Source organism: Pseudophryne corroboree, unplaced genomic scaffold (genome assembly GCF_028390025.1).
Source record: "Pseudophryne corroboree isolate aPseCor3 unplaced genomic scaffold, aPseCor3.hap2 scaffold_464, whole genome shotgun sequence".
Lineage (NCBI taxonomy): Eukaryota > Metazoa > Chordata > Amphibia > Anura > Myobatrachidae > Pseudophryne > Pseudophryne corroboree.
Window position 1 is genome coordinate 49,322 of NW_026970078.1, and position 12,644 is coordinate 61,965.

At 45.9% G+C, this 12,644-nt stretch overlaps 12 non-coding genes and 1 pseudogene across 12 annotated transcripts; 2 read left to right on the forward strand and 11 right to left on the reverse strand.

The window, feature by feature from the left end:
- Nucleotides 1-249: 249 nt before the first annotated feature.
- LOC135027472 (U1 spliceosomal RNA) lies at nucleotides 250-412 on the reverse strand. Its single transcript, XR_010223935.1, has one exon. It is a non-coding gene; the product is annotated as a U1 spliceosomal RNA (small nuclear RNA).
- A 152-nt stretch (nucleotides 413-564) lies between these two features.
- On the reverse strand, nucleotides 565-728 carry LOC135027358 (U1 spliceosomal RNA). The gene has a single exon (XR_010223842.1). It is a non-coding gene; the product is annotated as a U1 spliceosomal RNA (small nuclear RNA).
- A 674-nt stretch (nucleotides 729-1,402) lies between these two features.
- Nucleotides 1,403-1,565, reverse strand: LOC135027476 (U1 spliceosomal RNA). The gene has a single exon (XR_010223939.1). It is a non-coding gene; the product is annotated as a U1 spliceosomal RNA (small nuclear RNA).
- Nucleotides 1,566-1,717: 152 nt separating this feature from the next.
- Nucleotides 1,718-1,881, reverse strand: LOC135027618 (U1 spliceosomal RNA). The gene has a single exon (XR_010224034.1). It is a non-coding gene; the product is annotated as a U1 spliceosomal RNA (small nuclear RNA).
- A 691-nt stretch (nucleotides 1,882-2,572) lies between these two features.
- On the reverse strand, nucleotides 2,573-2,714 carry LOC135027438 (U1 spliceosomal RNA; annotated as a pseudogene).
- A 152-nt stretch (nucleotides 2,715-2,866) lies between these two features.
- LOC135027633 (U1 spliceosomal RNA) lies at nucleotides 2,867-3,030 on the reverse strand. Its single transcript, XR_010224048.1, has one exon. It is a non-coding gene; the product is annotated as a U1 spliceosomal RNA (small nuclear RNA).
- A 6,762-nt stretch (nucleotides 3,031-9,792) lies between these two features.
- On the reverse strand, nucleotides 9,793-9,908 carry LOC135027614 (U5 spliceosomal RNA). The gene has a single exon (XR_010224030.1). It is a non-coding gene; the product is annotated as a U5 spliceosomal RNA (small nuclear RNA).
- A 275-nt stretch (nucleotides 9,909-10,183) lies between these two features.
- On the reverse strand, nucleotides 10,184-10,299 carry LOC135027600 (U5 spliceosomal RNA). Its single transcript, XR_010224016.1, has one exon. It is a non-coding gene; the product is annotated as a U5 spliceosomal RNA (small nuclear RNA).
- A 274-nt stretch (nucleotides 10,300-10,573) lies between these two features.
- On the reverse strand, nucleotides 10,574-10,689 carry LOC135027585 (U5 spliceosomal RNA). Its single transcript, XR_010224002.1, has one exon. It is a non-coding gene; the product is annotated as a U5 spliceosomal RNA (small nuclear RNA).
- A 286-nt stretch (nucleotides 10,690-10,975) lies between these two features.
- Nucleotides 10,976-11,091, reverse strand: LOC135027577 (U5 spliceosomal RNA). Its single transcript, XR_010223995.1, has one exon. It is a non-coding gene; the product is annotated as a U5 spliceosomal RNA (small nuclear RNA).
- Nucleotides 11,092-11,361: 270 nt separating this feature from the next.
- On the reverse strand, nucleotides 11,362-11,477 carry LOC135027578 (U5 spliceosomal RNA). The gene has a single exon (XR_010223996.1). It is a non-coding gene; the product is annotated as a U5 spliceosomal RNA (small nuclear RNA).
- A 144-nt stretch (nucleotides 11,478-11,621) lies between these two features.
- On the forward strand, nucleotides 11,622-11,784 carry LOC135027451 (U1 spliceosomal RNA). The gene has a single exon (XR_010223923.1). It is a non-coding gene; the product is annotated as a U1 spliceosomal RNA (small nuclear RNA).
- Nucleotides 11,785-12,455: 671 nt separating this feature from the next.
- LOC135027315 (U1 spliceosomal RNA) lies at nucleotides 12,456-12,619 on the forward strand. Its single transcript, XR_010223801.1, has one exon. It is a non-coding gene; the product is annotated as a U1 spliceosomal RNA (small nuclear RNA).
- The last annotated feature ends 25 nt before the right edge of the window (nucleotides 12,620-12,644 follow it).

Below are 12,644 nucleotides of genomic sequence, written 5' to 3' on the forward strand. Positions count from 1 at the left end.
TGACAATGCCCCAGCCCCTGAAGCATTCAAGCTGATTTCTTACAGCAGCTTGGCACTGTAACAGCTCCAGAGCTGCTCTGTAAGGCAAGTAAAAGGGTGTGTAGTTTGCATTGTGCATTGGAAGGCACAAAGTAAGCAGACAGGAGGATAAGTCAGGATAGTACACAAGGGTATAAAAGGGAGGTACTCAAGAAAAAAGAAGTGGAAACAGACAGCAAACTAGGCTGGAGAGAGACCTGAGACAAAGAGATCTGAATTATACGAGATCCGACCAGGGGAAACACAAATTATGCAGTCAAGTTTCCCACATTTGGGGAAATCGCAGGGGCAGCACACCCAGAGTGCAATGGGTGAGCCTTGCCCTGGGAGAAGCACCTTCATGATCATAGTATCTCACCTGGCAGGTAAGAAGGTGTTGGGCTTGAGCTGGGGAGGGTCGCTGCTCGGGCACCCCCCTGTCAAGTGAAGGAGATCCAACTGAGGCAGCACAAGGGAACTCTCGAAAGAAGAACAAGGCTAGAGGAAGATCTGAAACAAAGAAATCTGACTTTTACCAGAGCTGACCAGAGGAAAACACAAACACAGTCCCCCACTACCACAAATAATGCAGTCGAGTTACCCACATTTGGGGAAATCACAGGGGTCAGCATACCCAGAATGCAATGAATGAACCTCACCCTGGGAGAATAATCTTCATGACCATGGTATCTCCTATGCAAAATAAGTATGATTTGGGATAGGGCTGGGGAGGGCCGCTGCTCAGGCACATCTCTGTCAAGTAAAGGAGATTCAACTGAGGCAGCACAAGGGAACTCTCATCTGGGGACAACAACTGCAGGGAGAACACATATTTTCAGATGAACATGGGAGGGCAGAAGGCTGCCTAATACTGAAGCACCCCCAAACAACAAACCAAATGCAACAACTAGTGCAAGCATTCCTGGGGGAAGGCCTGCAGCAGATGGATTTGCATATGGTGATGTCATCCAAGCAGTGGGTCAAAGTTGGCTTCAACCCTCGTCTGCATATGAAAAGAGAAAAGGGGCGTGCAGGGCATGGCGGCCTTTTGCGGCGCTTGGATGACCCTTAGTTTGCATTAAACACCCCCACCCTCCTTCGGTGTTGGTCTCATGTTGGCCATGCCCCAGCCCCTGAAGCATTCAAGCTGATTTCTTGCAGCAGCTTGGCACTGTAACAGCTCCAGAGCTGCTCTGTAAGGCAAGTAAAAGGGTGTGGGCCCTGCAGCACTACCTGTAGTTTGCATTGTGCATTGGAAGGCACAAAGTAAGCAGAGAGGAGGAGAAGTCAGGATAGTGCACAAGGGTATAAAAGGGAGGGGCTCAAGAAAAAAGAAGTGGAAACAGACAGCAAACTAGGCTGTAGAGAGACCTGAGACAAAGAGATCTGAATTATACGAGAGCCGACCAGGGGAAACACAAATTCTGCAGTCAAGTTTCCCACATTTGGGGAAATCGCAGGGGCAGCACACCCAGAGTGCAATGGGTGAGCCTTGCCCTGGGAAAAGCACCTTCATGATCATAGTATCTCACCTGGCAGGTAAGTAGGAGTTGGGCTAGAGCTGGGGAGGGTCGCTGCTCGGGCACATCCCTGTCAAGTGAAGGAGATCCAACTGAGGCAGCACAAGGGAACTCTCGAAAGAAGAACAAGGCTAGAGGAAGATCTGAGACAAAGAAATCTGACTTTTACCAGAGCTGACCAGAGGAAAGCACAAACACAGTCCCCCACTACCACAAATAATGCAGTTGAGTTTCCCACATTTGGGGAAATCACAGGGGTCAGCATACCCAGAATGCAATGAATGAACCTAACCCTGGGAGAACAATCTTCATGACCATGGTATCTCCTATGCAAAATAAGTATGATTTGGGATAGGGCTGGGGAGGGCCGCTGCTCAGGCACATCTCTGTCAAGTAAAGGAGATTCAACTGAGGCAGCACAAGGGAACTCTCATCTAGGGACAACAACTGCAGGGAGAACACATATTTTCAGATGAACATGGGAGGGCAGAATGCTGCCTAATACTGAAGCACCCCCAAACAACAAACCAAATGCAACAACTAGTGCAAGCATTCCTGGGGGAAGGCCTGCAGCAGATGGATTTGAATATGGTGATGTCATCCAAGCAGTGGGTCAAAGTTGGCTTCAACCCTCGTCTGCATATGAAAAGAATAAAGGGGTGTGCAGGGCATGGCGGCCTTTTGCAGCGCTTGGATGACCCCTAGTTCGCATTAAACACCTCCACCCTCCTTCGGTGTGGGGCTCATGTTGGCTATGCCCCAGCCCCTGGAGCATTCAAGCTGATTTCTTGCAGCAGCTGGGCACTGTAACAGCTCCAGAGCTGCTCTGTAAAGCAAGTAAAAGGGTGTGGGCCCTGCAGCACTACCTGTAGTTTGCATTGTGCGTTGGAAGGCACAAAGTAAGCAGACGGGAGAAGTCAGGATAGTGCACAAGGGTATAGAAGGGAGGGGCTCAAGAAAAAGTAGTGGAAACTGACAGCAAACTAGGCTGGAGAGCGACCTGAGACAAAGAGATCTGAATTATATGAGAGCCGACCAGGGGAAACACAAATTATGCAGTCAAGTTTCCCACATTTGGGGAAATCGCAGGGGCAGCACACCCAGAGTGCAATGGGTGAGCCTTGCCCTGGGAGAAGCATCTTCATGATCATAGTATCTCACCTGGCAGGTAAGTAGGAGTTGGGCTAGAGCTGGGGAGGGTCGCTGCTCGGGCACCCCCCTGTCAAGTGAAGGAGATCCAACTGAGGCAGCACAAGGGAACTCTCGAAAGAAGAACAAGGCTAGAGGAAGATCTGAGACAAAGAAATCTGACTTTTACCAGAGCTGACCAGAGGAAAGCACAAACACAGTCCCCCACTACCACAAATAATGCAGTTGAGTTTCCCACATTTGGGGAAATCACAGGGGTCAGCATACCCAGAATGCAATGAATGAACCTAACCCTGGGAGAACAATCTTCATGACCATGGTCTCTCCTATGCAAAATAAGTATGATTTGGGATAGGGCTGGGGAGGGCCGCTGCTCAGGCACATCTCTGTCAAGTAAAGGAGATTCAACTGAGGCAGCACAAGGGAACTCTCATCTGGGGACAACAACTGCAGGGAGAACACATATTTTCAGATGAACATGGGAGGGCAGAAGGCTGCCTAATACTGAAGCACCCCCAAACAACAAACCAAATGCAACAACTAGTGCAAGCATTCCTGGGGGAAGGCCTGCCGCAGATGGATTTGCATATGGTGATGTCATCCAAGCAGTGGGTCAAAGTTGGTTCAAACACCTTTGCAAAGTTCTATAAGTTTGATACCCTGGCTGAGGAGGACCTCCTGTTTGCTCAATCGGTGCTGCAGAGTCATCCGCACTCTCCTGCCCGTTTGGGAGCTTTGGTATAATCCCCATGGTCCTTACGGAGTCCCCAGCATCCTCTAGGACGTAAGAGAAAATAAGATTTTAAACCTACCGGTAAATCTTTTTCTCGTAGTCCGTAGAGGATGCTGGGTGCCCGTCCCAAGTGCGGTCTACTTCTGCAAGACTTGTATATAGTTATTGCTTACATAAGGGTTATATGTTAGTTTTCATCGGTCTTGGACTGATGCTATGTTGTTTTCATACTGTTAACTGGGTAGTATATCACAAGTTATACGGTGTGATTGGTGTGGCTGGTATGAATCTTGACCTTGGATTAACAAAAATCCTTTCCTCGTACTGTCCGTCTCCTCTGGGCACAGTTTCTCTAACTGAGGTATGGAGGAGGGGCATAGAGGGAGGAGCCAGTGCACACCCAGATCTAAAGTCTTTCTTAAAGTGCCCATGTCTGCTGCGGAGCCCGTCTATCCCCCATGGTCCTTACGGAGTCCCCATCATCCTCTACGGACTACGAGAAAAAAAAATTACCGGTAGGTTTAAAATGTTATTTTTTTCTCTGCAACCCACTGCTAAATTGTGCTTCCTAGCTGTTTTTTATAAAATCACTTAATTAAATCTAACTCTGATTACGTCAGAGAAGGCCAGGTACCCTACACCATAAGAGGGGGTTTGAAATTTTGACTTGTCTACTTAAAGATCACCAAAATCTGATGACAAGGTCAATTACATCCCTGGGTGGGATTGAACCACCAACCTTTTGGTTAATAGCCCATGTAAGTGCAAGAAATCCTGAAGCACTCACTCATCATGGGAAAGTACCAATGTGTTTCTTACAAAAATTCTCCAGATTATTGACTTTTTAAAGTTTTTCTAGGAAACGTTCTAGATGAATGATTATTAGCCTTTGTCAGTATTGACTTTTGCAAGGTGTCTCTGTGGCGCAATCGGTTAGCATGTTTGGCTATTAACCAAAAGGTTGGTGGTTCAATCCCACCCAGGGATGTAATTGACCTTGTAATCAGATTTTGGTGATCTTTAAGTAGACAAGTCAAAATTTCAAAAAAAACCCTTATGGTGTAGGGTACCTGGCCTTCTCTGATGTAATCAGAGTTAGATTTGATTAAGTGATTTTATAAAAAAACAGCTAGGAAGCACAATTTAGCAGTGGGTTGCAGAGAAAAAAAAATATGCTGGCAGAAAAGTCCAATTGAGTGATTAAACAGCTCTTCATTTTCTGATTTTATGTTTATGCTAACAAATTTGCTCTCTGAAAAGTGTCCACAAAGCCAAGTCTCTGATTAACACCTTTGTAGGAATGGTTTTTCACCTATTACTGAAATAAACTTGCTTCATTGGAAAGGCATCAAAGATGCATCCTCATTTCAATGTCTACTGAAATAATACAGGTTGACACCAGGAAACGTCACTGCATCCTTGCTGCTTCCTCACGGGGAAGTCTGTTTAATGTGAAAACAAGGTGATATCTAATCAGCACACAGGTAAGGAATTAAGAAAATCTTTCTTTATGGGTGAAGATGTTTCTCACAAATTGTTGTCCCAATGCATCATTGAAATTCAAGATGGAAGATGATTTTCATATATCACTTGTACATTTTGCATTGCTCTTCTGGTGACAATGTAGTTTGTTTTTGTCAATTACCATTTCAGTAATAGGGTAAAAAAAATTAAGTGGATTTTTTAAAGAAAACAATGCTGTCAATATACTATTAAAACAAATTAAAATGATAAAAGTTATTGTACTTTAAGTAAAAATAAAAGAGCCAAAATATCAATCCCAGTTTTTGATTACTTTAATTATAAAAAAAAAATGCACATAGCAGAGGATAGTTTCGATCAATCGACCTCTGGGTTATGGGCCCAGCATGCTTCCATTGCACTACTCTGCTGCTCATGGAAGTGTAAGAGATCCTGAAGACTAAATTGATTAAAGGCCTAAAAGTACTGGACTATAAGGAAAGACTTACTAGGCTGAATATTTATACACTAGAAAAGAGGTGCCTAAGAGGAGATATTATTAATATCTTCAAATATGTAAAGATACATAACAAAGAGTTATCAGAGGAATTATTTATTAAAAGAACACGTGGTCACTCGCTGCGACTGGAGGAAAGTTCAGAACGCAATGGAGGAAAGGTTTCTTCACTGTTAGGGCAATCAGGATGTGGAATTCCCTGCCAGGGAAGGTGGTAATGGCGGACTCTGTAATTGGATTTAAAAAAGGAATGGATACATTTCTGAATGAAAAAGCTATCCAAGGTTATAATACTTAAAATATCAACATGGTTAATCCGGGGGTAACATGAGTTATAGTAGCTAACTAGTCATAAAACATTATTCAGCAAGTATGTAGAATCATCACAACTTAAAACAGGTTGAACACGATGGGCAATTTGCCTCTATTCAACCTCAAAAACTATGTTACTATATTACTATGTTATTGTAGTATACAGAACACCACAATGCAATGAGCAGTGATAGTGAGCACTGATGAGGATACTAGAACTGACACTGAGCAGCAAGATGCAGCACTGGACTATTAGTAATGTACTGTAGTATGCTGAGCACCACAATGCAGCACAAGACAATGAGCAGTGATACTGAGCACTGATGAGGATACTACTGAGAACTGACACTGAGCAGGAGAGACACACTACTAGTATTACTGAGCAGCAATAAGTAACCACTGATACTGAGCACTGATATTGAGATTTCCACTGAGAGAACATAGCCACGTCCTCTCCGCTCTCTCTTCAATGCACGAGTAAAAATGGCAGCAACGCGCAGCTCTTTATATGGAATCCGAATCTCGCGAGAATCCGACAGCGGGATGATGACATTTTCCCTTGTTCAGGTTTTCCGAGTCAGGCGGGAACAACCGAGCCTGCCTCGGACCAGTGTAAACCACGTCGAGTTCGTGGGGAATTCGGTTCTCGGAGAACCGAACCCGCTCCTCTCTACCTTATACCCATCAATTTTTTTATTTTCAATCTAAGCCCCTGCAGTTTTCTGTAAGCATCTGCTTCGCTATGATGATCAACAAGTCACAAGGGCAAACACTCAGGGTTTGAGGCGTAGATCTTAGGACCAGCTGCTACAAGCATGGCAGAGGTGTCACTATCACTGGTGACACCCAGAGAGGTGGCGAGGGAGATTGTAATGCAGTGCGCGCAGATAAGCAGCGCAATGGTAAAAAGGAGGCATGGTTTCATAGGTAGGGGCGTGGCCTGGTGGCCTGAATCTACATTTTGTTGCTCCGGGTGTCCCGGGGGTTGGGGGCTGCACCCGGGGACTAGTGTGTGAGCGGTGCTGGCTCCTGCACAGTGACAGGGCATGGCCACCCAGCATGACGCCTCCCTTCTTGACCATGCTGTAATTGCAGTCGCACTGCAGTTCAGCGTGATCATAAAAAATGGTGTAGGCTCCTGCTGGTGCAGACTGTATGTGCGCGCAGGAAGCCGCCACCATTTTTGTGATCACAGCGGCTGAATGTGATGTCATACAGCCGCTGTGACCACGCCCCCTGTGTCTCCTCCGTTGCAGACCCCATTTTGAAGCCTTGCCCCCGCACCGCTCCTTCCCTGACTTGGAAATGGAGTGTTGCTGACCCACCTCTCCCCCCCTTCCCCGCCCCGATTGACAGGCAGAGGCGATCACATTCTCTGCGGGGTGCCGCAGAAAATGCAGGCACATGCGTATGCTCTTAGCAATTTTTGCAGTTGGATCGCTTATTGTGATTGCAATCCAACCTGAATCAGGCCCTATTACCTATCACAATGCGCTGCGGGCAGTACAAAATTGGGTTAATATAGGAGAAAAACCCCCAGACCTGTGCTCCTTAACTGTACCTGGTGGCTAGTGGAGCGGCTGCCCAGTAATCAGTGTCCACCGCAGTGCGCACACGGCCCACCCCCTACGGCCTCGCTCCCCTTCATCAGCGGCCTCGTGATCCGGAAGGGTGGTGTGTGTGTGACTGACCTTAGGATGAAACCGGAGCCTCCGCTGCAGTGACCCAGCAACCAGGGCACGGGAGTATATAGCGCCGCTGGGAGTGATGAAGCTGCAGTAAAGATGTCTATTAGACCTAGCCTGCTGCAGCCCTTGTAGATTCTCATAAAACAAGTTCTTCTTTTCTTGTCAAAATTAATAGCTAAGAATAGGCTGCCTGAGGCAGGCCCCTGTTAATTGGCCTGCTACTGAAGGCACCAACTACAAACTGAGCTCCCTGTTCATGGAAGCGGGGTTATAGAGGAGAATGCACTGAGCTTCTTGGGAACAGTCAAAAGCTTTGAGCCGGTTGGTGCCTCAGATCAAGATCCTACTCTACACCCCAATGTGAATCCTTGTGGAGTCCAGTGTACCCCACAGAAGAAATTAATGTGTCACACCCATTGGCAGCAACCTTAGAATAGCTGCTGACGGGCACAATTGAGAAAGGAAGGGGGGGGGGGACATTTGAATCCAGCACATAGATGCAATTCAAATATGTAATTTGTACCTTCCTATTTTAAAATATAATGGATGAACCTCACCCTGTGAGAACAATCTTCATGATCAAGAGATCTAATATGTAAAATAAGTATGAGTTGGGATAGGGCTGGGGAGGGTGGCAGCTCGGGCAGCCCCTCCCCCGTCAAGTTAAGGAGATTCAACTGAGGAAGCACAAGGGAACTCTCGTCTGGGGACAACAACTGCAGGGAGACCACATCTTTTCAGATGAACATGGGAGGGCGGAAGGCTGCCTAATACTGAAGCACCATCAAATATCAAACCATATCCAACAACTAGTACAAGCATTCCTGGGGGAAGGTCTGCAGCAGACGGATTTGCATATGGTGATGTCATCCAAGCAGTGGGCCAAAGTTGGCTGGAACCCTCATCTGCATATAAAAAGAGAAAAGGGGCATGCAGGGCATGGCGGCCTTTTGCAGTGCTTGGATGACCCCTAGTTCGCATTAAACACCCCCACCCTCCTTTGGTGTGGGGCTCATGTTGGCCATGCCCCATCCCCTGAAGCATTCATGCTGATTTCTTGCAGCAGCTGGGCACTGTAACAGCTCCAGAGCTGCTCTGTAAGGCAAGTAAAAGGGTGTGGGCCCTGCAGCACCACCTGTAGTTCGCATTGTGCGTTGGAAGGCACAAAGTAAGCAGACGGGAGGAGAAGTCAGGATAGTACACAAGGGCATCCTTTTCTCTTAGTCCGTAGAGGATGCTGGGGTCACATTAAGAACCAAGGGGTATAGACGGGATCCGCAAGAGACATGGGCACTTTAAGACTTTCAAAGGGTGTGAACTGGCTCCTCCCTCTATGCCCCTCCTCCAGACTCCAGTTATAGGAACTGTGCCCAGGGAGACGGACATTTCGAGGAAAGGATTTATTGTTAAACTAAGGTGAGCATCTTACCAGCTCACACCTTAAGCATGCCGCAGAACGTGGCATTCAACAGAACACAAGCCAACGGCATGAACAATTGCAGCAAAAAGCTGACCAGAACCGTAACACAACATGTGTATAACCACAAGTAATAACTGCAGACACAGTATGGACTGGGACGGGTGCCCAGCATCCTCTACGTACTAAGAGAAAAGGATTTACCGGTAGGTATTAAAATCCTATTTTCTCATACGACCTAGAGGATGCTGGGGTCACATTAAGAACCATGGGGTTATACCAAAGCTCTTGAACGGGTGGGAGAGTGCGTACGACTCTGCAGCACCGAATGACCCAACTTGAGGTTATCATCAGCCAAGGTATCAAACTTGTAAAACTTAGCAAAAGTGTTTACTAAATAGCTGCTCGGCAAAGTTGCAATGCCGAGACTCCCCGACCAGCTGCCCAGGATGAACCCACCTTTCTAGTAGAATGGGTCTTCGCCTAATTCAGTAACGGCAATCCTGCCGTGGAATGAGCATGCTGAATCTTACCACAGATCCAGCGCATAATGGTCTGCATGGAAGCAGGACACCCAATCATGTTGGGAGCATACAGGACAAACAGAGCCTCTGTTTTCCTAATCTGAACCGTTCTGGTGACATAAATTTTCAAAGTTCTGACCACAGCCAGAGACTTTGACTCAACGAAGGTGTCAGTGGCCAAAGGCACCATGTGGAAAGATGAACCACCTTCGGCAGAAATTGTTGACGTGTCCTCAATTCTGCTCTATCTTCATGAAAGATCAAATAAAGGCTCTTGTGATACTGCATGGTTTGTACTGTTTTCCATGTGCTCCCAGATCTTTCAAGCAAGTAGCATGGTCAAGAAAGTTCTGTTTGAAAAGAAACAAACATTTACTGTCATTGTTATGCAAATAAACTTACATTAAAGCTAACAAGAAAGCACACTCGTTCTGTCTTTAAACTGATAAAAGAAACCCCAATAATATGGGGCATGCAAAAATTGAGATAAAACTCAGTTTTGCTCCTCTCCACGGAAATCTTTAATAAAAGGCAAAATATTTGTTAGTTCTGAAGAGAAACCAGAGCATGACCAAGATTCCACCTGTCGCCTGAGTGCCATGCCAGCAGTTCTCATTCAGCTCAAAGTGAGCACCCAATTTGAATGAAAGAAAGCAGATTTCTCACCAGGCTTCCCCTTGCTATAAACATGGTTTGTACTCTTTTCCATGTGCTCCCAGATCTTTCAAACAATTAGTGTGGTCAAGAAAGTTCTGTTTGAAAAGAAACAAACATTTACTGTCATTTCTATGCAAATGAGCTTACATTAAAGCACACTCGTTCTATCTTTAAACCAATAAAATAAAACCCCAATAAGATGGGGCATGCAAAAATTGAGATAAAACTCAGTTTTGCTCCTCTCCACGGAAATCTTTAGTAAAAGGCGAAAGATTTGTTCGTTCTGAAGAGAAACCACAGCATGACCAAGATTCTACCTGTCGCCTGAGTGCCATGCCAGCAGTCCTCATTCAGCTCAAAGTGAGCACCCAATTTGAAAGAAAGAAAGCAGATTTCTCACCAGGCTTCCCCTTGCTATAAACATGGTTTGTACTCTTTTCCATGTGCTCCCAGATCTTTCAAACAATTAGTATAGTCAAGAAAGTTCTGTTTGAAAAGAAACAAACATTTACTGTCATTTCTACGCAAATGAGCTTACATTAAAGCACACTCGTTCTATCTTTAAACTGATAAAAGAAACCCCAATAAGACGGGGCATGCAAAAATTGAGATAAAACTCAGTTTTGCTCCTCTCCACGGAAATCTTTAGTAAAAGGCGAAAGATTTGTTCGTTCTGAAGAGAAACCAGAGCATGACCAAGATTCCACCTGTCGCCTGAGTGCCATGCTAGCAGTCCTCATTCAGCTCAAAGTGAGCACCCAATTTGAAAGAAAGAAAGCAGATTTCTCACCAGGCTTCCCCTTGCTATAAGCATGGTTTGTACTCTTTTCCATGTGCTCCCAGATCTTTCAAGCAATTAGTATGGTCAAGAAAGTTCTGCTTGAAAAGAAACAGACATTTATTGTCATTGTTATGCAAATAAACTTACATTAAAGCTAACAAGAAAGCACACTCGTTCTGTCTTTAATCCGATAAAAGAAACCCCAATAATATGGGGCATGCAAAAATTGAGATATAACTCAGTTTTGCTCCTCTCCACGGAAATCTTTAGTAAAAGGCGAAAGATTTGTTCGTTCTGAAGAGAAACCAGAGCATGACCAAAATTCCACCTGTCGCCTGAGTGCCGTGCCAGCAGTCCTCATTCAGATCAAAGTGAGCGCCCAATTTGAAAGAAAGCAGATTTCTCACCTGTCTTCTCCTTGCTATAAGCATGGTTTGTACTGTATTCCATGTGCTCCCAGATCTTTCAAGCAAGTAGCATGGTCAAGAAAGTTCTGTTTGAAAAGAAACAAACATTTACTGTCATTTCTATGCAAATGAGCTTACATTAAAGCACACTCATTCTATCTTTAAACCGATAAAAGAAACCCCAAAAAGATGGGGCATGCAAAAATTGAGATAAAACTCGGTTTTGCTCCTCTCCACGGAAATCTTTAGTAAAAGGCGAAAGATTTGTTCGTTCTGAAGAGAAACCAGAGCATGACCAAGATTTTTATCTGAAAATATGTGTTCTCCCTGCAGTTGTTGTCCCCAGATGAGAGTTCCCTTGTGCTGCCTCAGTTGAATCTCCTTTACTTGACAGGGGGATGCTCGAGCAGCGACCCTCCCAAGCTCTAGCCCAACTCCTACTTACCTGCCAGGTGAGATACTATGATCATGAAGGTGCTTCTCCCAGGGCAAGGCTCACCCATTGCACTCTGGGTGTGCTGCTTCTGCGATTTCCCCAAATGTGGGAAACTTGACTGCATAATTTGTGTTTCCCCTGGTCGGCTCTCGTATAATTCAGATCTCTTTGTCTCAGGTCTCTCTCCAGCCTAGTTTGCTGTCTGTTTCCACTTCTCTTTTCTTGAGCCGCTCCCTTCTATGCCCTTGCGCACTATCCTGACTTCTCCCGTCTGCTTACTTCGTGCCTTCCAACGCACAATGCAAACTACAGGTAGTGCTGCAGGACCCACACCCTTTTACTTGCCTTACAGAGCATCTCTGGAGCAGTTACAGTGCCCAGCTGCTGCAAGAAATCAGCTTGAATGCTTCAGGGGCTGGGGAATAGCCAACATGAGCCCCACACCGAAGGAGGGTGGAGGTGTGTAATGCGAACTAGGGGTCATCCAAGCGCCGCAAAAGGCCGCCATGCCCTGCACGCCCCTTGTCTCTTTTCATATGCAGACGAGGGTTGAAGCCAACTTTGACCCACTGTTTGGATGACATCACCATATGCAAATCCATCTGCTGCAGGCCTTCCCCCAGGAATGCTTGCACTAGTTGTTGCATTTGGTTTGTTGTTTGGGGGTGCTTCAGTATTAGGCAGCCTTCTGCCCTCCCATGTTCATCTGAAAATATGTGTTCTCCCTGCAGTTGTTGTCCCCAGATGAGAGTTCCCTTGTGCTGCCTCAGTTGAATCTCCTTTACTTGACAGAGATGTGCCTGAGCAGCGGCCCTCCCCAGCCCTATCCCAAATCATACTTATTTTGCATAGGCGATACCATGGTCATGAAGATTGTTCTCCCAGGGTGAGGTTCATTCATTGCATTCTGGGTATGCTGACCCCTGTGATTTCCCCAAATGTGGGAAACTCGACTGCATTATTTGTGGTAGTGGGGGACTGTGTTTGTGCTTTCCTCTGGTCAGCTCTGGTAAAAATCAGATTT